This window comes from Globicephala melas, chromosome X (assembly GCF_963455315.2).
Source record: "Globicephala melas chromosome X, mGloMel1.2, whole genome shotgun sequence".
Lineage (NCBI taxonomy): Eukaryota > Metazoa > Chordata > Mammalia > Artiodactyla > Delphinidae > Globicephala > Globicephala melas.
Window position 1 is genome coordinate 33,106,856 of NC_083335.1, and position 21,065 is coordinate 33,127,920.

The following is a 21,065-nucleotide window of genomic DNA, read 5'->3' on the forward strand; positions in this document are numbered from 1 at the left end:
AGCTGATGAAGTGGTAATGTATAAGTAAAGGTTTTCCTAGGACCGCAGAAAAGAGGATTTTCACGTTTGTCATAGGATAATTATACCAGCGAAGAGAAAACTGAGAGAGCGAATGGGGAGGAAAGAAAGAGGAGAGTGTTAAGTAGTAATTAAACAGTCAAATCCTCCAAGGGTTAACTGAGCCCCGACTGTCAAATCACTTGACAGATGTTCACTGAGTGTGGACCAGGTGGAAGGCACTGTGGGATACAAATGCGCATGCCCACCCTTTCCCTCTAGGAGCTTACAACATGATCAGGAGTGAGTTGGATGAAGTAAAATTGTGGTATGGCTGAGTAGGATGCTGTGGTTTAATCCATTCATGGAAATCTACGCAGGCACATCTAAGAGACAGAACTGGGAAATTAGGTTGTGGTAGGTCTGTGGAGAGCTTTATATGTTAGGATGTGGCTAGATCTAATTTAATGTATGAAACAGAGATAGCAATGGATTTTGAGATAAGAAATGAAATAATGATAGCAATGTTTGGGGATGATTATCCCGGAAATCGTATACAGGAAGGATTGATGGAGGAGCAAGCAAGGCAGGCATACTGGTTAGGAAGCAATTATAGAAATCCAGGCATGAGGAGTAAGTGACACTGTGGTTGAGTATTGAATCTGAGTCCAAACCCAGTGTGATGTGATTCTAGCTCTGCCACACTGAGCCTTAGTTTTCTCGTCTATGAAGAGGATACTAAGAAGACCTACCTCATAGGAATGATATGAGGATAAAATGAGTTAATACATATAAAGTACTTAGCCCAGTACCTGGCCACAGCAAGCACTTGATCCATGTTAACGGTTATAGATTTTATTACTGTTATTGTTACTGTAGTAGTGGGCCTGGAAAGGCGGGGCAGTGAAAGACACCATAAGGAACAGTAAATATATTACGGTGAACAGTTGTATATATGCGATGAAGGTAGTCAAAGATGACTGCAAGTTTTGTCCAGGTAACAGAGAATGATGATGCCATAAGGAAATGTGAAGGTGGGGTGAGATGGGAAGATGATGAATTGAGATTTTGATATAGTATTAAGTTTGAAGCCAGACAAGGCATCCTTGTAAAAATGTCCACCAAGAAATTTAGATGTGGGAATGGAGCTCAAGAGAGAGGTTAGGAAATGAGATGAAAATCTGGGAAGTCATAGATATACATATAAAAATTTTATCTCTAAAAAGTAGATTTACAATGTCTAAGGAAGAAAGTCAGAAGAGGGGGAAAAGCAGATAAAGTAGAACCTGATGGTCCACGTTAACTGGAAGGAGAGGCGCCAGAGAAAGAGTGATGGAAGGCAAAAGGATAACTGTGCCAAGCATCATGGAGAATTCAGAGGAAGAACATTCTATGCCTTGTGAACTTAAGATGCTTATAATCCCGATGAAACAATATGACTTTGAGACTTGTGACAGAGAGCATTATAAAGTATGGAATATGTAATAATGACATTCGATTTAAAAATATAAGCTCTTGGTTCCAAAATATACCTTATTTTATTGACTAGAGAGGTGAAGAAATTTTCTTGGGTGTTTTAGCCCTTGAACGATGGATGACATTTGGAGATATATGGGGGGATGCATTTCAGATGAGAGGAATCATGTGATCAAAGTGAGGAGTTAGAAATTGGCACATCAAGGTTAAGGGAGAGAGAGGAGATACATCTGACAGGAGTGAAGAGAAGATTAGGAAAGGGAAGAGAGGAAAACTTTTTTCAAATCAACCACATAGTTAATCTCCAGTCTCAACTAAGGAGAGATTTAAAACGTTCAGTCTCATCTTCACTTTAAAGCTAGATGTTTCACGTCATTTTTTTCTAACATGAAACTGGACTTCCAGTTTTCTCAATTAAGCGACTGAGTGAACAGTGTTGCTGTTAAGAAGAACAAGGAATGATGGAGGGAAAAGAGCAGGTTAGGGTGAGGGGATACAGGGGTAGGAGAGAGATGATGAGTTGGGTGTGGGACATGTTGAGGTCAAGGTGCCAGTGGACATCCAAGTACAGATGTTAGATATGTGGGTCTAGGACTCAAAATAGAAGTCTGAGCTGGAGACATAGATTAGGAAATCAACATCCCATCATAGTGATAACAATGATGATGACAACTATTTTATTAAATATACACTACATTAAAGGCATGGTTGCGAGAGTTTTCCTAATAATGAATCATTTAACCTTCACGACAAACCTATGAGGTACCACAAGCAGTATCTATTAGAGCCAGGATTTAAACCCAGGCAAGTAAAACTCCAAAGCCCATGCGCTGAGCTACTATGTTAACAGCAGGTGTTAGTCATGGAACTAGAATCAATTATTCTAGCAGAGTAGAGTAAACAAAGAAATAAGTTAACTACTAATCCTTGGAAATGCCAACATTTGAGAGGTAGGTGGGAGAAAGGAAGCTTTCCGAAGAGGCTGAGAGATCATAAAGGTAGGAGAACTGGAAGTAAGTGTTGCCTTCAAAATCATGGGGGGAGAAAGAAAGGGGGTGTGTATTATCAGCACTGAGAGCTGTAACCATTGGATTTGACAGTTTGAGGAGCGCTGAATAATGTAATGGCTAGAGCTGAGGTCAGCGAACCACAACCATGGGACAAATCTGGCCTACCACGTTTGTGTATGGGCTGCAAACTAAAAATGATCTTCACATTTTTAAATGCCTGGGGAAAAGTCAAAAGAAGAAGAAGATTTCATGACATGTAAAAATTATAGGCAACTCAACTTCAGTGTCCATAAATAAAGTTTTATTGGGAATGCAGTCACTCTCATTCTTTTATATATCCTCTATGGCTGCTTTCAGACCACAATGGCAGAGCTGAACAGTAGCACCGGAGACTATATGGCATGCAAACCCTAAAACCTTTATTATCTAAGCCTTTACAGAGCAAGTTTGTGGGCCCCTGAGTTAAAGAATGGGCTCTAATGTCAAATCACCTCTATTTAAATCCTAGCTCTACCACTCACTAGGCTATGTGACCTTGAACAAGTCACTTAGAAGCTCTAACCAACACCGTCTGTAAAATGGAGATTATAATAGTACTGACCTCATAGGATTGTTGCGAGGATCAAGTAAGACAATTTGTATAAAGTACCTAACAGTGCCTGGTTCATATTTAGAACTTAATGTGAGCTGCTGTTAATGTTGTGATGTGGTAGAAATCAGTCACGGAGACAGAAGCCAAACTGGAGATGAAGACTAAACAAATGGAAGCTATGATTTTGAGAATTTTCACAGCAGAGTTGAGAATGGGGAAGGAAGTAGCTGGGGTCGGGGGGGGATTCTTATTTTTGATGGAGAGACGCAAACACATTCAAGGGCTGAGAAGGGGAGAATTGGGTGAAGAAGACTGAGCATATGGGAGAAAAGAAATGGAACAACACACTGTGGAGGTAGGAGGTGGAGGACCAAAAGCAGGGGTGGGGAGATTAGCCTTAGAAAGGCGTGGGAACAGCTGAAAAATGAAAATAAAGTTAGATACAAATATAAGATTTGCCGTGGAGTGGTGGAAGTTCATATCTCAAAGACCCTTTCTTCTGTGAGGCAGGAGACAAGCTCTCCTGCTGTGAGGCAGGGGGCAGTGGGACAGGATGGATCCCTGGATGTGGGACTTTCAAAAGGAAGTAGACTCAGGAGATGCAAAAGGGAGGTGTGTGTGGAATGGCACTGGAGGCTCGGCCTAGCTCGGAAAATCAGAACGTGGCGGCACCAATCTGCACAGTCATGTAACTTTCTCTAGAGGTATTTCAAAGTCTGGGAGAAGAGATCTAGGAAAGGAAGAGTTGAGTTGGGTCAGGATTTGCAGATGGGTTGAAAGACTTGGAAAATGCGGCACCACCACTGGCAACCACTTGATCCCGCACCAGCCTGTCCTCGGAACCACTATCTTATTAGCAGGCCCTGCAGCTTGCTCAACTTCATCCTGCCTGGTTTGGCATCGAATTTGCACAATGGTACAGCCTCCCCAGACGTTTCTAGATTTTCTTCCCTGAAATCTCTTTGCAACGTGATAACAGACAGACGGTAGGCTGGAAACTCGGAGGAGGAACGTAAACTGTGACTTTTCGGTGAGGGAGTGGTACAGCTGAAGGGTGAGGGCTAGTGCCAGAGGTAGCTTGAGTACCGATCAGGGCTCCAAGAGCCCAGCGATAGAATCCCTTTTAATTTGCAAGAGGCAGGATGCAAGCTTTATGGTGTCCTGACATGGATCCAAATAAAATACTACAGCAGATAGTATGTTAGGTTTGGTTCCCTTGAGACTCCAGAGGTACAGTGACAGGGCTCACAGACCAACTCCTGTCTGGACAAACTAAAGACAGAGCAGGGGTCGGGGAAGGAGACGTGTGTCCCTACTTGCTGGAAGAGGCCGGAGATACAGGAAACAAATGCTTTGGCCAGGAGTCAAGGTGGCAAGGAAGAAATGGAACAACGCGTGCTCCCAAACAGGTGCCCACTAGGTCCCCTTGAGATGTGCAGTCAGCTGACACTACAACAGGGTAGTTCTCAAGATTCTGTGCCACGCTACCTTCAGAGAGCTCGAGCCTGGAGAAAGTGAGTCTCCTGAAGGCACGTCCCCATCCTACCTTGACCTTCTGGCCTGGGGCCCAGACAAGTATGTGTTCCCCTAGAGGCTGCCAGGCACATCGGTGGGTCTGATAACATGATGGAGGGGACCAGCTGGCCTTCAGATAGCACCGCATGTTTCCAGAGCACTTTCTTATCTAGCCTTTTAAGTAGACTAGTATAGTGTGAAGAGCACTACCCTAGGAGTCAGGAATTTAAGCACTAGCTCTGCCACTTACCAGCACTATGACCTTAAAGAGGACACTTAACCACTGAGCTCCGGGCCTCAGCTTTTAGCATTTGTAAAATGAAGATAAGAGTAGTACTGTTCTTACAGAGTTGTTGTAAGGATGAAATAACGGTGCTTAGCACAGAGCCTGGCTTATGATAAGCATTCGTTAGCTTCCTCCGCCTCCTCCCCCATCATCCTCATCCCCATGTAACATATAAAGATTTGAAGTGTGACTGCCAACAAAATTAAGCCTGAACCTCGGCTTTACCACTTACAGGTCATAAGACCTTGGGCAAGTCGCATACCTCCCTGAGCCTGCTTCCTCATCCTCAGTTTAAAGCAAACTTGCCGATTAAACAAAATACAGTGTGTGGAAAGTATACAGTACCACCCAGATGCTCATTTTCTGTTTGAAAGAGCATCACCCCATTTTTACAGACAGGAAAAGGGACCCGAGAGGTAAAGGCGTTTTATCCAACGAAGCAATGGCAAACCAGGGATGAGAACCCAAGACCCCTCTACTCCCAAGCCAGGGCTCTTCCCACTCATGTCCTCTGGGAGCAGTAGGTCCTCTACCCAGAAGAGAGGGTCCCATCTGGTCCCAGCAGTGGAGACTGCTGATGTGTGTGCATCCCTGCTGCTCACCAGCCAGAAAGGCAGCAGCACAGACTGAGCCCCTTTCAGGCAGATGTCAGAAGAGAGAACTTCACAGCCTTCTCCTAACTCCTGTAGCAACTGAAAAGTATTTGGAAATGGCGGGCTCCAGCTGTCCTCATACCCGAAATACTTTCCTATCCCCACTACCAGCCGACCTTGGCATCTGAACCTCCAGCAGGTCAGCACTGTTCCTTTAAGCCTCAGTCCTTATTCAAAAGATGAACTCCCCAGGACCTGCCTACAAGGCCTGCTACCAAGGATCAGTCATCAGCTCAGTAGTAGGAATCAGATTCTCCAGCTCCTTCTCTCTCTGGGAGGGGGGAAGAGGGAGATTTAAACTACAGGACACTGCTCAGGCCTCCTGTACAGCTAGAGAGCACTGGGAACAGCAGAGAAGACATGATAAACAGAGAGAGGGACACAAAAAGGGTAGGCTGATAAAGCAACTCATCTGTACCCTGTCTGGGGATGGAGGGACAGGAAGGACTGAAGAGACATCCCTAGAAGGTTAAAAAGAGCACAGATTTGAATGCAAAGGTCAGGGTTCCCATGCTCTCAGCTAACTTCTTAACCTCTGTAAGCCTCAGTTTTTTCACCTGTAAAATGGGAGGATAATACCATCTACCTCACCAGATTATACTGTAAGAAGAACTAATGTGTATGAACATGCTTAGAAATCCCTACCCAGACATAAGGGATTATTAGGACTCCAGCACTAAAGGCACCCAGTGAACCTCCCAAGGGAGGCTTAAGGGTACAGTGACCTTGACAGCTAATGACCAGATGAGATGCAACTGGCGTGCCTCCCAGCCCCTCTGCTGTTAAGTGGAGCGTGTCATGCACCTGCCATGCTTCATCTCTCAGTCTTTCTCCAGCAAAAGGGGAGTTTACCAGCTCTCCCAGGGGCCAGCAGTAGGGCTTAAGATCTCTGATCCCAGAGCAGAGGAGGTGGGCAATGGGCAGAGGTTCCTGAGACTACATGTCTTTCTGGCCACAACCTCCAGACAGACGTAACACCCCTGGCACAAGCTGGGGAGGCAGAAACAATTAGGTTGACCTCTCAGAGACATGGCTCTGGAGTCATTAAAGCAGTGACATAATTAGCCTGCCAAATCTGAGACCACAGACACACATTTTAGCAATATGGCAAAACAGTTGTCTCAGGAAATAAAGCAATATATAAATAATTACTGAGACTATTAGCTATTTTTTCTCTCTCTCCCTTCCCCATCCCTGACACTACTGGGATCAAAGGCCCCACAAGGGTGACAGTCAGAGGAAGAGAGGTGACAGCGGAAGGAATAGCTGGGGCCAAGGACTCCGTTTGGCCAGAGGCTGAGAACCCTGCAAAAATGTCTGCTGCAAAGCCCCAAGGGGCGCCACAGTCTTCTCTGTGAGGACAGCAGGCAGGGATGAGCTACCTCCAGTAAGAGATGGAAAAGAGATGAGACTGGTGATAGGACAGAGAGGTACCTAAGGCCCTCTTGTCAGGACCCCATGACTCAGCCCCAGCCCCAGAGAGGTGACTGGCCCCAAGCAAGGCTGAGCTTCCCAGTGTGTGAGATAGGGAAGTAGAGAGAGTGGCAGGATGCTGGGCTGTGCATTCCACCCTGCACGGGCATTCCCACCATACCTTCCTCTTTTCTTTTCCCAAATAAGCCCTGCACCTAAAGTGACAGGAATGGCGACAGTCATTGTACAGAGGTGAAATCACAGTTGGTAAAGAGGGAACAAGCCGGCCACATTGGCCCTCAAGCCAAGCAATTTAAAGTTCTTTGTACTCTCCACTAGAATTTGTTTAATTTATTTTATTAAACACTTGCTTTATGCCAGATACTATTATACAAATATTAACTCATATAATCTTCATAACAGCCCTGTAATGTAAAGACTATGATACTTTCCATTTTACAGATGAGGAAAGCAGGATATTAGATAAATTGCCTAAAGCAACACAGCTAGTATATGGTAAACTCAGGATTTGACAAAACTACAATGAGATATCATCTCACACCGGTCAGAATGGCCATCATCAAAAAATCTACAAACAACAAATGCTGGCGAGGGTGTGGAGAAAAGGGAACCCTCTTGCACTGTTGGTGGGAATGTAAATTGATACAGCCACTATGGAAAACAGTATGGAGGTTCCTTAAAACACTACAAATAGAACTACCATATGACCCAGCAATCCCACTACTGGGATATACCCTGAGAAAACCATAATTCAAAAAGAGTCATGTACCACAATGTTCACTGCAGCTCTGTTTACGATAGCCAGGACATGGAAGCAACCTAAGTGTCCATCGACAGATGAATGGATAAAGAAGATGTGGCACATATATACAATGCAATATTACTCAGCCATAAAAAGAAACGAAATTGAGTTATTTGTAGTGAGGTGGATGGACCTAGAGTCTGTCATACAGAGTGAAGTAAGTCAGAAGGAGAAAAACAAATACCATATGCTAACACTTATATATGGAATCTTAAAAAAAAATGGTTATGAAGAACCTAGGGGCAGGACAGGAATAAAGATGCAGATGTACAGAATGGACTTGAGGACACAGGGAGGGGGAAGGGTAAGCTGGGACGAAGTGAGAGAGTGGCATGGACATATATACACTACCAGATGTAAGGTAGATAGCTAGTGGGAAGCAGCCGCATAGCACAGGGAGATCAGCTCGGTGCTTTGTGACCACCTAGAGGGGTGGGATAGGGAGGGTGGGAGGGAGACGCAAGAGGGAGGAGATATGGGGCTATATGTATATGCATACCTGATTCACTTTGTTATAAAGCAGAAACTAACACACCATTGTAAAGCAATTATACTCCAGGAGGGAGGGAGACGAGACGCAAGAGGGAAGAGATATGGGGATATATGTATATGTCTAACTGATTCACTTTGTTATAAAGCAGAAACTAACACACCACTGTAAAGCAATTATACTCCAATAAAGATGTTTTAAAAAAAATCAGGATTTGAACCCAGGCTAGCCCAATTCCAGAGAAGAGACCATGCTCTTAACCTCTGTGTTATGCTTCCTGACAGCTGAAATTCAAACTGTACACCTGCTATGTTTTGCTGGAATTCTATAGTTGTTTGTGGGCATCCTCTACCAGTCTAAGCATTGATGGTGGGTTCCATAAGGGCCAGGCCAGGCGTTGCTGGGTCACTGCCAAATTCCTAGGGCCTAACATAGGGGCTCAATGATTAAATGAAGTTATTCATGAATTACAGATTCAATAAGTATTCTCTGAAAACCAACTAAATGCCAAATACTATGCAAATGTTTAGGTTGGGGGAGAAGTAGATAAGACCCACCTCCTTACCCCCAAGCTTGTTTTATTTGTGGAAAAACAAATAACTGCAATACCTTGAGACAGCAGCTATTTTCAATGTATGGACAGAATTACAGACAACTCTGGGACCAGGAAAGCACAGAAGCAGGACTGTTTCGTTCTGCCTGGCGAAGTCAGGGAGAGCTACTGAGAGGGGAGGTAACATTTGAGCTGCAACTTGAAGGAGAAGTAGGTATTCACGAGCAGAGAACAGGTGTCAGGTGGCAGCATCCCAGGCAAAGAAAAAGCATGAGGGAAGTTAGCAATGTGCTGGGGACAAGTAGTCTGGTGTGGCTGGAGTCTAGGATATGTGAGTGGGAGTAGCAGAAAGATACCTCTGGATAGCTAGGTAGGGGCCTACTGATCAATTCAAACTTGATCCTATAGCCAGAGGAAAATCAGCAAACTCTTAAGTATGGGAAAGATATGATCAGATTTGTGTTCTGGAAACCTCATAATCACTGAGTGAATGACAGAGAAGAGCATGAAGTCAGGGAGATCACACAATAGGAGGTTACAAGAGTCCAATAGAGTGATGGCAATGTCTCAAACTCAGACAACAGCTATAGGAATAGAGAGAAGGGAATGGAGGTGAGAAACGTTTTCGAGGCTGTATTGACAGCACTTGGTGATGGGATGTGGGAGAGTGATGGAAAAGGGGGATTCAAGGATGACTCCCACTTTCCTGGCCTGGGAAACTGCATAGATGGTGTTGCCAAAGACTAATATAAAATATGTGTGGTAGATTAAGATGGGAGTGGTGATGAATTTGGTATTAGATCTGTTACATTTGAGGTATGTGTAAAGGGATTACATACCAGTGGTGATGCCCAGTAGGCAGTTGGACACATAAGTTCAGCAGGAAGGTAGAAAGAGATTAGATTTGCTATTCGTGGCTATACAATTCAGTCATAGAAACTATGTGTGTGAGTGTGACTGATCTTTTTTAAAATGACCCGGACCATAACTTGATCCATCCTATGTTGAAAGGGAACTCTCTAGGTCTTCAGATGAAAAGATACGGCTTGCTTTTCTATGACCCCATTATCTAAACTTTTCAGTAGGAGGATTATTCCCATACAACATTTCTAGATGATTAAGGAAAATCAATCACTGATATGGACAAAGCAGAGGGTTGGCTCCCATTCTGAGGGCATTGAGCCAGAGACCCTGGGCACTTCCTTCCCATTTCCAAAGCTAGCTGTCTGAGATGTGTGGGCTGCCATAGTGGAAGCCCATAGTGCTCCATGGACTCTCCATTACAGAAGGGGCTTCATCTTTCTTCCAGTTGTCCCCTGCCCCTGATGACTCATTGACTAGAGGCCCAGAGCAAAGCCTGGCAATAGCCTTTTCTCTTCTGTGGAAAATTTAAAAAAAAAGAAAAAGGGCGTTGATGGTAAATTGCTTGGTGACTTTGAGTAATTTATCCTCTCTGTTGCCTGGGAAATAATGGTATTTAGCTGATCTATTTCACCAGAAAGCTTTGAGAATGAAATGAGCTAAAGAGTATGAAAATGCCTTTTAAAATACATTGCATTGTAGGTGAAATAGATCATAATTTCAAGCACCCAGATCCTTGGACTGTACTTTACAATCTATCATTGTTCCAATCAAAAGTGATATTTTTACTCCGCCTCCATTTACTTTCCTATATATGAAAGAAGTGACCGTGGAACTTTGTTGTTTTGAAGTGTTTGTATATTTGGGGTAGGGTGGGGAGTATGTTGGCTTGTCAACAAACTAAATTTTTATAAATGGCTTTGGCATAAGTAAGCACTTAAAATGCTAAGTATATTTTTTACACTACCTGACATTATTCTTTTAATCTTTCATATATCTTCCTCCAGTATCTCTTTTGCTACAAGGAATTCATTCAGGCATACACTACTGAACCCAAGCCCCTGTAAGGAAAGGGAAAAAAAAAAACCAATCTCCCTGTGCCTCTGTGCCTGCTCTACAGGCAGAAGGGCTCCTTTATTTAAATTAATAAAATAAAAATTAAGGCGTCATTAATTTTCTAGGGCTGCTGCCTTCAGGTGCATTTTAAAAAAGGAGCAAGCATCAATCCCTGAGATGTCTATAGTTCTCAAAAGCCAAAAATGAGCATGAAGACGTGCTAATATCAAGCAGAGACAGTACTGCACAGGTGAGGAAGGAGGAAGACATGCCAATGAATAAGAGTTCTTCAGCCCATAAAAGGTAAGCCTGGATAAAGCCAACAGACTTGCGATCTGAATGAAATAGCAAGAAAGGTGAATCAGGACACAGTGAAATTAATGTCATAATTTTGGTTGGCCCTGCCTACAGTCCAGAGTTCAAACATGCCAGTCTAGAATCTCTAGGTCTCCTCAAGCCCCAGATTCCCACAATACAACAAAATGAAATGGACTTAAACAGCCTGAGACTTGTCCTTTTGCAAACTAGCCTAAGACATCAGTAAACAACTTCTAAGCAGAGAAAACATTTCCGGTGATGCCACCACCGTTCTTCAGTCTCATGGACTAAAAGCCTGGGTCATCTTACCTTCCACCTTTCCTTTGCCCCACATGGTGAAATCGAGTCAATAAGCCCAGTTTATTTATCTTCTACGTGGTGTTGCTGCGTATCTTACTGCATTTTCCCACTGCTATTAGCCTAGTTACAGCCCTTATCACTTCCTGTCCAGACCACACGGTAGACTCCTGGCTGGTCCAACTGCCTCCAGTCTCTCCATCCTGCACACTGTCACCAGATTCATCCTCCCTCGACATTATCCTTTGCTCAAAACCTCCAGTGCTTCCTCACTGTGTACAGGATAAAGCTCAAACTCCTCTCCCAGGCCTCCTAGGCCTTTCCTTAGTTGGCCCTAACCACATTTTCAGTGTTATCTCCTCCATAAACCCTTCACTCTAAAACAGCTACTTGCAGTTTCCCCCGGCACAACCTATGCTTCCCCCACATTTGCCTGTACCATGTATTCAATCAAGAATATGTTGGGAGATTGGTATTGACATGTATACACTAATATGTATAAAATGGATAACTAATAAGAACCTGCTGTATAAAAAAATAAAATTTAAAAAATATATAGTTCCTGCTCTAAACTACCTCTCTAAATATTACCCATCCTTCGAGATCTAGCTCAAATTCTACCTCATCCAACAAATATATTGGGTTGGCCAACCCAATATATTGCATGTCTAGTATGTACCAGACATTTTAAAGCCTTTGCTAGCCTTTGTAGTCTTTGATGATTGCTCCCTTCCCTGAGTCTGAATAATTCCCTTACATTAGTATTAGCCATGGTTTTCTGTCTATACATTTTTTTCTCTTCCCAAGTAGATTAAACTCCTTGAGAGCAGGGACTCAGTTCTGTATTTCTTTCTATCCAACCCTCACTCCACACCCTGCAAATAACACATTGCCTTGTATAGGATAGGAAGGCAATAAACATTTCTTTCAATTATTTTTATAACAGCGTATTTACAATCAGAAATCTTATTGCTCTGGGAGGGAAATTCTGTCAGGCAGCATCGAAGCAGTCTAAATGAAGCAGGGCAAAAGTAAAACAAGTTGGTTATCTCAGCCACAATACAATTGAATTCCAAGTCTAGAAGGCAAATAGATCTTGCTGATTAAATGGAATGGCCTGGAGATATAAAGAACGCCTATAAAAAACATTTAGGAGAAAGATATATAGGAGAAAGAGAAAGATGACTGTAACTTACAAAGGAAAATCAAACCATTATATCATTGGGATAAACTGTTCCTGGTTTTAGTCAGAAGAACTAATTCAAAACTCTCAGTAACTTCCAGTTAGGAGTTAGTTTTCGGCTTCCTTACAGACCGTGGATTAGTGCAGAGAAAAAACACGGAGATGGGCTGGCACAAGAAGAACCTGCTTCTGGACTTTTTCCTTTACTCTGTCTTTCCCTCCCTCTCCTGTTATTTCATCCCTGTTGGGGTCCTAACCACCACTAGAGCCCATATATGCACACACGTGCACACACACACACAGACACACACACTCAGGTTTTGAACACTAGAGTGTGGGTATGTGTGCGAGAGAGAGAGAGAGAGAGAGAGAGAGGGAAAGAGAGAGAGCCATTTATTAGCTGCCTTAGTAAATGTTACTCCTCCCTGGCCTCCTTGGAAGACTCAGATTAAATTGGTGAGTGTGGGACTACAGTCCTAACCTGAAACCAAATGCCAGAGACTCCGGAGCCTGCTTCCTGAACCGCTCTGCCTTACTCAGTACAGTCCAAGAAACCCTGTGGGTGCTTAATTAATAAACAGTTGTAGAGCAGCTTTGATGGCTTACAAGCTGAATCAGACACAAATCAGGATGGAGTTAACCCAACAAATGTTTTCCTCACTAATGGAAGGAGGTTTCTAAAGAGGAAATAGAACATTAAGGTCTGGGAAATGGTCCATTGCTGGAGAGTCCAGGGAAAACCAAGATTAAGTCATCAAGCATCTTCATCTGAGTCCACAAAGTAAGAAAACCAAGAAAGACAGGTTTTCACCTTCTCCACTTCACAGGGGAACTACAGAGGCATGAACTTAGAGAGAAAGCAAATTGCAGCTAACAAACTAACTCTTTCTTGTGAAGCCTTTCAAAATAGGCTTTGTCACTGATTCACAACCATTTTTTTTTACCCCTCTACCATTCATACAAACAACATCCTCCAATCAGCAACACATCTCATTGCACAGCATAATTTACTGTGGGAACTTCCCCTGGGAAGTTCTAATATGTTTATGGGCACCCCCAGTGGAGAACCACTGAGCTAAACTAGGGTGATCAATTCATCTAAACACAGGAATCAGAAAGCACCAATGTCTTTGACACAGGGCCTCAGATAAGGTTCTATATTTCAAATATATTAATGTCCAAGTAATTGATTCTGCTAAATATATTACACTGATAGGAACACCCTCAGTGTATCAACATTGGAAAATGTTAGATCTTAAATCCTTCAAAAGACATATTACGAGTATTATTCACAATCTTGCCTGAATTTGTAAAAGTAATATCTTTTATTCCCTCTTGCTTCAAATTCTGAATGGTTGTATATGGCTCTGGGTGGATGCCCCTCCCTATACAGTATATAATTTCATCACTCTGAAGTAGTTTGGCAGGGGTTGTAAATTTAAATGTCTTCAGGGGCCAGAGGCAGATAACGTTAAGTGTGTAGAATGGGTGGATACAGGACAATTGGGAGTGGTGAGAATTGTGGTGATCGGGAAAGGATGTGCTCAACCAAAGGACTTAAATTCAAAACTTTGTAAAACTACACGCTGGCTAAACATAGGTTTCTAAGGTTGGGACTCAACTTTTGGGTACCTCATTTCCTGCCCCTAGTTAGGACTAGAAGGGAAGTGGGATGGGCTTGATGAGTCCTCAATGGCTTTCAAGTAGAGTATTTGGTCATGCTGTACTTAATGTTGCAAATCAACCAGAACTCTTTAAGGATCAGATACTTTTTTTTTTTTAATTTTATGGTCACTTACTTTTTATTTATTTATTTTTTAGATTTATTATTTTTCTTTTCTTTTTCTTCCACTTTGCTTTAAGGTTTAATTAGATATCACCTACTTCTGTGATAGCAACATCTATATAAATAACATGAGGCCAGTAAAATTGCATAGGATTCTGAAAGTCAAACTAGTCTCTATCTCCCTGGTACTGTCACAACACTAAGAAGCCAAAAGGAGAAGAAACATAGTATCAGGAGCAATTTGATTTGTACGTCTCACACGGTACAGTTTGTAATAGGTTCATGGAAAAGTCAGGTTGCCCTTTCTTTATTTGACATTTGTTTTCTTTTATCAACATAGATGTCAGGGTTTTTTTTATACAGCAGGTTCTTATTAGTCATCAATTGTATACACATCAGTGTATACATGTCAATCCCAATCAACCAATTCATCACACCACCATCCCCACCCCCCCACTGCTTTCCCCCCTTGGTGTCTATACGTTTGTTCTCTACATCTGTGTCTCAATTTCTGCCCTGCAAACCGATTCATCTGTACCATTTTTCTAGGTTCCACATATATGCGTTAATATATTTGTTTTTCTCTTTCTGGCTTACTTCACTCTGTATGACAGTCTCTAGATCCATCCACGTCTCAACAAATGACTCAGTTTCGTTCCTTTTTATGGCTGAGTAATATTCCATTGTATATATGTGCCACATCTTCTTTATCCATTCATCTGTCGATGGGCATTTAGGTTGCTTCCATGACCTGGCTATTGTAAATAGTGCTGCAATGAACATTGGGGGTGCATGTGTCTTTTTGGATTATGGTTTTCTCTGGGTATATGCCCAGTAGTGGGATTGCTGGGTCATATGGTAATTCTATTTTTAGTTTTTTAAGGAACCTCCATACTGTTCTCCACAGTGGCTGTATCAACTTACATTCCCACCCTCTCCAGCATTTGTTGTTTGTAGATTTTCTGATGCCCATTCTAACTGGTGTGAGGTGATACCTCATTGTAGTTTTGATTTGCATTTCTCTAATAATTAGTGATGTTGAGCAGCTTTTCATGTGCTTCTTGGCCATCTGTATGTCTTCTTTGGAGAAATGTCTATTTAGGTCTTCTGCCCATTTTTGGATTGGGTTGTTTTTTTAATATTGAGCTGCATGAGCTGTTTATATATTTTGGAGATGAATCCTTTGTCCGTTGATTCGTTTGCAAATATTTTCTCCCATTCTGAGGGTTGTCTTTTGGTCTTGTTTATGGTTTCCTTTGCTGTGCAAAAGCTTTGAAGTTTCATTAGGGCCCATTTGTTTATTTTTGGTTTTATTTTCATTACTCTAGGAGGTGGATCAAAAAAGATCTTGCTGTGATTTATGTCAAACAGTGTCCTTCCTATGTTTTCCTCTAAGAGTTTTATAGTGTCCAGTGTTACATTTAGGTCTCGAATCCGTTTTGAGTTTATTTTTGTGTATGGTGTTAGGGAGTGTTCTAATTTGATTCTTTTACATGTAGCTGTCCAGTTTTCCCAGTATAGATTTATTATTTATTTATTTTATTTTTGGCTGTGTCGAGTCTTAGTTGCGGCGCACGGGATCTTCCTTGAGGCATGTGGGATCTTTCGTTGTGGCACAAGGGTTCTTCATTGTGGTGCATGGGCTTCTCTCCAGTTGTGGCGTGTGGGTTTTCTCTTCTCTAGTTGTGGCACTCGGGTTCCAGATTGTGTGGGCTCTGTAGTTTGTGGCACACGGGCTCTCTAGTTGAGGTGCGCAAGCTCAGTATTTGTGGCATGCGGCCCTGCAGCATGTGGGATCTTAGTTCCCTGACCAGAGACTGAACCCATGTCCCCTGCATTGTAAGGCGGATTCTTTACTACTGGACCACCAGGGAAGTCCCTAAGGATCAGATTCTTAATGAGGTTCAGTAAAAGTTAATTTTCACACCTTAATACCACTCTCCTTATTCTATCCTCCGGGACAAAAGTTTTGCATGGTTCTCCTTTAACTGAAACATCTCCATAAAATTTCTTTCATTCACCATCAACGTTGTCTCTAGCTATTTTCTGGAGAGCTACTCTGGCATTTTGGACAGTATGGAGCTACTGCCCTAGCTTGGCCCTGTTCTGAGATCAACACAGGTGAAAACTCCAAGAAACAGTCACTTTAGCCTGAGTTTCTGATGGTAGGGATGGGCATGGAGCTTTAGAGTTAGCAAAATAAATCACTGGCGTGGTCGTGGGGCTCTCTTTTCTCACCTTCTTAGCCTTCCATCCTTTAAACTACAGCATGAGATAATTCAGGAAGTCCAGATAGGTACCTTGTCCACTGGGTGAATACCCTGAACCACAGTCTTTAAATGGGTTTTACATCACTAATTTGAACAGTCCTAGAAATGGAACTGCATCATGTGGCAGAGGCCGTAGCGACTAAAATAATAGTATGCAACGAGAAGCTGTGCTGCCCAGGGCAGCTGCAGAGATGCTTTAGATGTAACGTTTCTTAGAGGCCAGAGGTCATTCCAGGTGTTGTGCATAGAATAGTACCAAACACATTTTAGTAATGCTAAAAAAAACCAGCTGGGGAGGGGGGAGGGATGAATTGGAAGATTGGGATTGGCATATACACACTACTATATATAAAATGGATAACTAATAGGGACCTACTGTATAGCACAGGGAACTCTACTCAATACTCTGTAATAACCTGTACGGGAAAAGAATCTGAAAAAGAGTGGATATATGTATTGATATATGTATGACTGATTCACTTTGCTGTACACCTGAAACTAACACAACATTGTAAATCAACTCTACTCCAATAAAAATTTTAAAAAAAAACCACCCAGGAAAACAAAATGGGTTTGAGAGATGATGGAGTCCATGAGTAGTAATGCAAGCTGTGGTTGGTGAGTTGAGGTTCTCATTTCAACATGGTTGGAATTCCTCAAACAGCAGTGAAGCTAGTCAGGATTCAGTATTGTTGCAAGCAGAATCCAATGTGGGTTTTGAGCCGGGAATTGACAGGATGGGGAGAGTTTGATGAAGATTATTTTGGTAATCCTACCGCTTGTGTTTGAGAGGCAGGATGTGTACTGGTTAAGCTCATAGTTTCTGGAGTCAGACTCTCAGCATTCTAATCACAACTCTAAGGCTATCTGTGAGGCCTTGGGCAATGTGCTTAATTTCCCTGTGCCTAGTTCCTTCATCTATAAAATGAGGATGGTAATAACACTATCTACACCCTACAGTTTTGCTGTCGGGATTAAATATGAAGCACATAGAATATGCAGTGAATACTCAAATAGATTAGCTATTATTAATACACTTTCCTCTTAAAAGCTATTTTAAGAGTAACAATTGAAATCAATGCTGAATATTTAAAAGTTTGAAGAGATCTTAAACAAGTCATGTCTGCTCTCTAGATCTTAGTTGACTCATCTGTAAAATGAGGCGGTGGGATGATATCATAGATTTTTCAAGCATTTTTTGGTAGCACAACTTTTATTCAAGATCAGTTGATGCTTCTTTTTACCTACATCTTGGTATATGGGTATGGTATCCAACATATGCCTTAGGTTCTCTTAGTGCCCAAGACTAAGAGTCATCCTTTCCATGCTGCCTTAACTCCACGAGACCAAAACTGTGGAATCAAAGGCTCCTGCCCCCAGTTCATCTGCTCACGCCAGCTGCCAGAGGACAGTAGAGATCATCCTTTAGCAGTGAAAGCTGCAGCCAGCATCTGAGGGCAATGTGTTATTTATCAATGGTTCCATTTTGTTCCCCATCAAACCTAACTGGTCAATGGAATTACCCAGGCCAGCTAGTAGGTAAAAGGACTAACGTTATTGCATTGGCTTGCTTTCCATCCTGGCCTGTTCTTATGCTGAAGAACATAAGAAGCAATCTTAGGGTAAGATTGCTCTAAGAAGTCTGGCCTAGGAGATCAGCTCCAAGCTGGGAGAGGAAACTCCAGTACTGTTCCTTCTCCACTGGCTGCGGCCTCTGGAGAAGTCACATCACCTCTTTGAACCTAAAGAAAACAGAATTTGCTATCACCGTCCCTGCTTCTCTCACAAAGACACTGCATGAGGGGCAGAAACAAGATAGTCCAGGGGCCAGAGAAATGGAAAGCAGGGACTACCATTAGGTGATAGCCTCTCTCCATTACCATCTTTCAAGTGAAGTGTTTCTCCAATTTTGGACCACTGATCACTTGTAGTGAAGTCATCTGGAGTGCATGTTAAAATATTAGATTCCTAAGTGCTACCCAAACCCACTGGAGCTGAATCTGTGGTAGTGGGGCCCGGGAATTTCAATTTTAATAAGCTCCCCAACTGATTCAGTTGTCCACTAAACTTGCTTTAAAGCCTCTGGTCTAACCAATCACTAGCTCCCTGAATACACCTTGAAAGACTGATTAGCTATTTGTGGGGGGCATCTCAATTATGGACAGGTTAGTTATGGACTAGAAGTAGGTGTTAATTGTTGCTGAAGAGAATTGAATTTCTGGCAAAGTGGTTAGGCACATAGGAATATGAAACCAATATAAGCTATGTAAATCTTAGCATATATTTCTGTTTTTAAAATAAGGTGACTAGGTTTGGTAGTTCAGGGAAAAGCTTGAACCATATGAAGCCTGAATTACCTGAAGAGAGGGTCATGTTTCTGTCTCCAGGAATAATAATAAAATAAGTGAAAAAATTCCTCTGATTGTGCTCTGTACATTTCTTGAGCTCCTTGAGCTCAAATGAACTTATTTTACAACTAAGGAAACTGGGGCTTAGAGCGTGGAAGTCATTTTTCCAAGATCACACAACTAGTTAATTGGTTATAAGTATTAGATGCCACTGTTGGGAAGACCAAACTTCCTTTGCTTGTTTGCCTATCTGCCCACACTTCCCTCCCCTCCCCCAGTTTTGAGAAGAAAGCACTATTTCTCCCACTATATTTTTGCCTTCCAATTAGGGTTTATTGCTTGTCAGCTGAAGCAGAAACTCTTCTGAGAGTTTGGGCAGAGCATCTAAAGGAGATCTGATGACACTTTGTGACTGAAAGCGAAAAAGCTCAAAAACCACTTTTCACAGATCTTTAGCTGCTCTGATCAAGCTTCCAAATTGTTGAAGCTAGACCTTCGGCTTCACAGCTTTCTACTGGAGCAGGCAGGAAAGAAAAGTTTTTGAATAATTTACAAGATATAGGAGTAAATATGGTATTCAATTAAGCGTATAGTTATATGAAGGATAATCAAACAATTGTACTTGCCGTTCTGGTTGGCTGTAAATGCTGCCTGTACTGCAACCCTACTTTAGAGATGCCTGCTAGACGCTTGCAAGAGGAAGACAGTGCAGTTAATGGTAAAAATGGCCCCTCTCTAAAAACAGAGTTAAAGTGAACATATGCCTTCAACCCTCAGGAAAATGAGCCAAAGCCAGCCAGTAAAATGTAGCTACACAGGCTGCCTGTCAGAGAATTTTCATGCATCGATAAGCAGCAAAATGCATTGAACATACGGTGCTATGGCTGGAAAGGACCTTCTAGATCATCTAGTTCAACTCTTTCATTTTATAACTGAAGAAACTGAGGCTCAGAGAAGGAAAGTGATTAAACCAGGGTCACACAGCCAGATCATTGGTTATAAACATTCCCTAAATCAAACGCATTGGTGGCAAGGCAAGTTTAGTGAGATGTCAGAATTATAGACCAGTTTTTAAAATGCATTTCTCTTAAGAATTCTACAAAGTTTATACAATAAATAAGTAAACATAGTATTATGTAAGCTAGTAGTTCATAACTTCGGCTGGTCATCAGAATCATTTGGAAAGACTCCTGGGCATATAGCCAGAGAAAACCCTAATTTGAAAAGATATATGCACCACAATGTTCACAGCAGCACTATTTACAATCACCAAGACATGGAAGCAACCTAAATGCCCAGCAACGGATGAATGGATAAAGACGATGTGGTACATATACACGATGGAATATTACTCAGCCATTAAAAAGAATAGTGCCATTTGCAGCAACATGGGTGGACCTAGAGATTATCAAACTAAGTGAAGTAAGCCAAAGACAAATATCATATGATATCGCTTATATATGGAATTTAAAAAATGATACAAATGAACTTATTTACAGAACAGAAACAGACTCACAGAAAACAAACTTTTGGTTACCAAAGAAGAAAGGTGGGGGCAGGATAAATTAGGAGTTTGGAATTAGCAGATACAAATTACAATGTAAAACAAATAAACAACAAAGTCCTACTGTATAGCACAAGGGACTATATTCAATATCCTGTAATAAACTATAATGAAAAAGAATATATATGTGTGTGTGTATATATATATATATATATATATATATAAAACTGAATCACTTTGCTGTATACCAGAAAGTAAGACAACATTGTAAATCAGCTATATGTCAGTAAAAAATAAAATAAAAATAAAAGGATCACTTGGGGAGGCTTTTTAAGTGAATCTGCCACTTATTAAGTATTCTCATGCAGGGCCACTGTATACAGTTGTGCAGGTTATGCATTGCACGAGAGTGCCCACCAGTGGGGGCCATGAACCCTGGTATGGGCTGCGTCTGCTTGGAGGAAGGTGTACCTTTTTCTAAAATTTATACAAAGACACAATATGGATTAGCATCAGCCCCATCTCCATGGCTCCCACCTCTCTCAGGTATTACTACCACTCCCTGCTCTACCCCAATATTCTTGAACCCTCTCCCAATCCTAAAATAGACTCAGTTTGGTAGTTGCCTCTTCTG

At 42.0% G+C, this 21,065-nt stretch overlaps 1 protein-coding gene across 2 annotated transcripts in view; it reads left to right on the plus strand.

Moving 5' to 3' along the window:
- Nucleotides 1-21,065, plus strand: part of TRPC5 (transient receptor potential cation channel subfamily C member 5) — a 265,763-nt gene that overhangs the window by 7,883 nt on the left and 236,815 nt on the right. Inside the window, exon 2 of one of the 2 annotated variants that reach the window (XM_060292268.1) lies at nucleotides 10,851-11,028. The exons of the other annotated variant lie outside the window; for it this stretch is intronic. The gene's annotated coding sequence lies outside the window, so the exon portion shown is untranslated. The remainder of the gene's footprint in view (nucleotides 1-10,850; nucleotides 11,029-21,065) is intronic. 2 annotated transcript variants of the gene reach the window in all.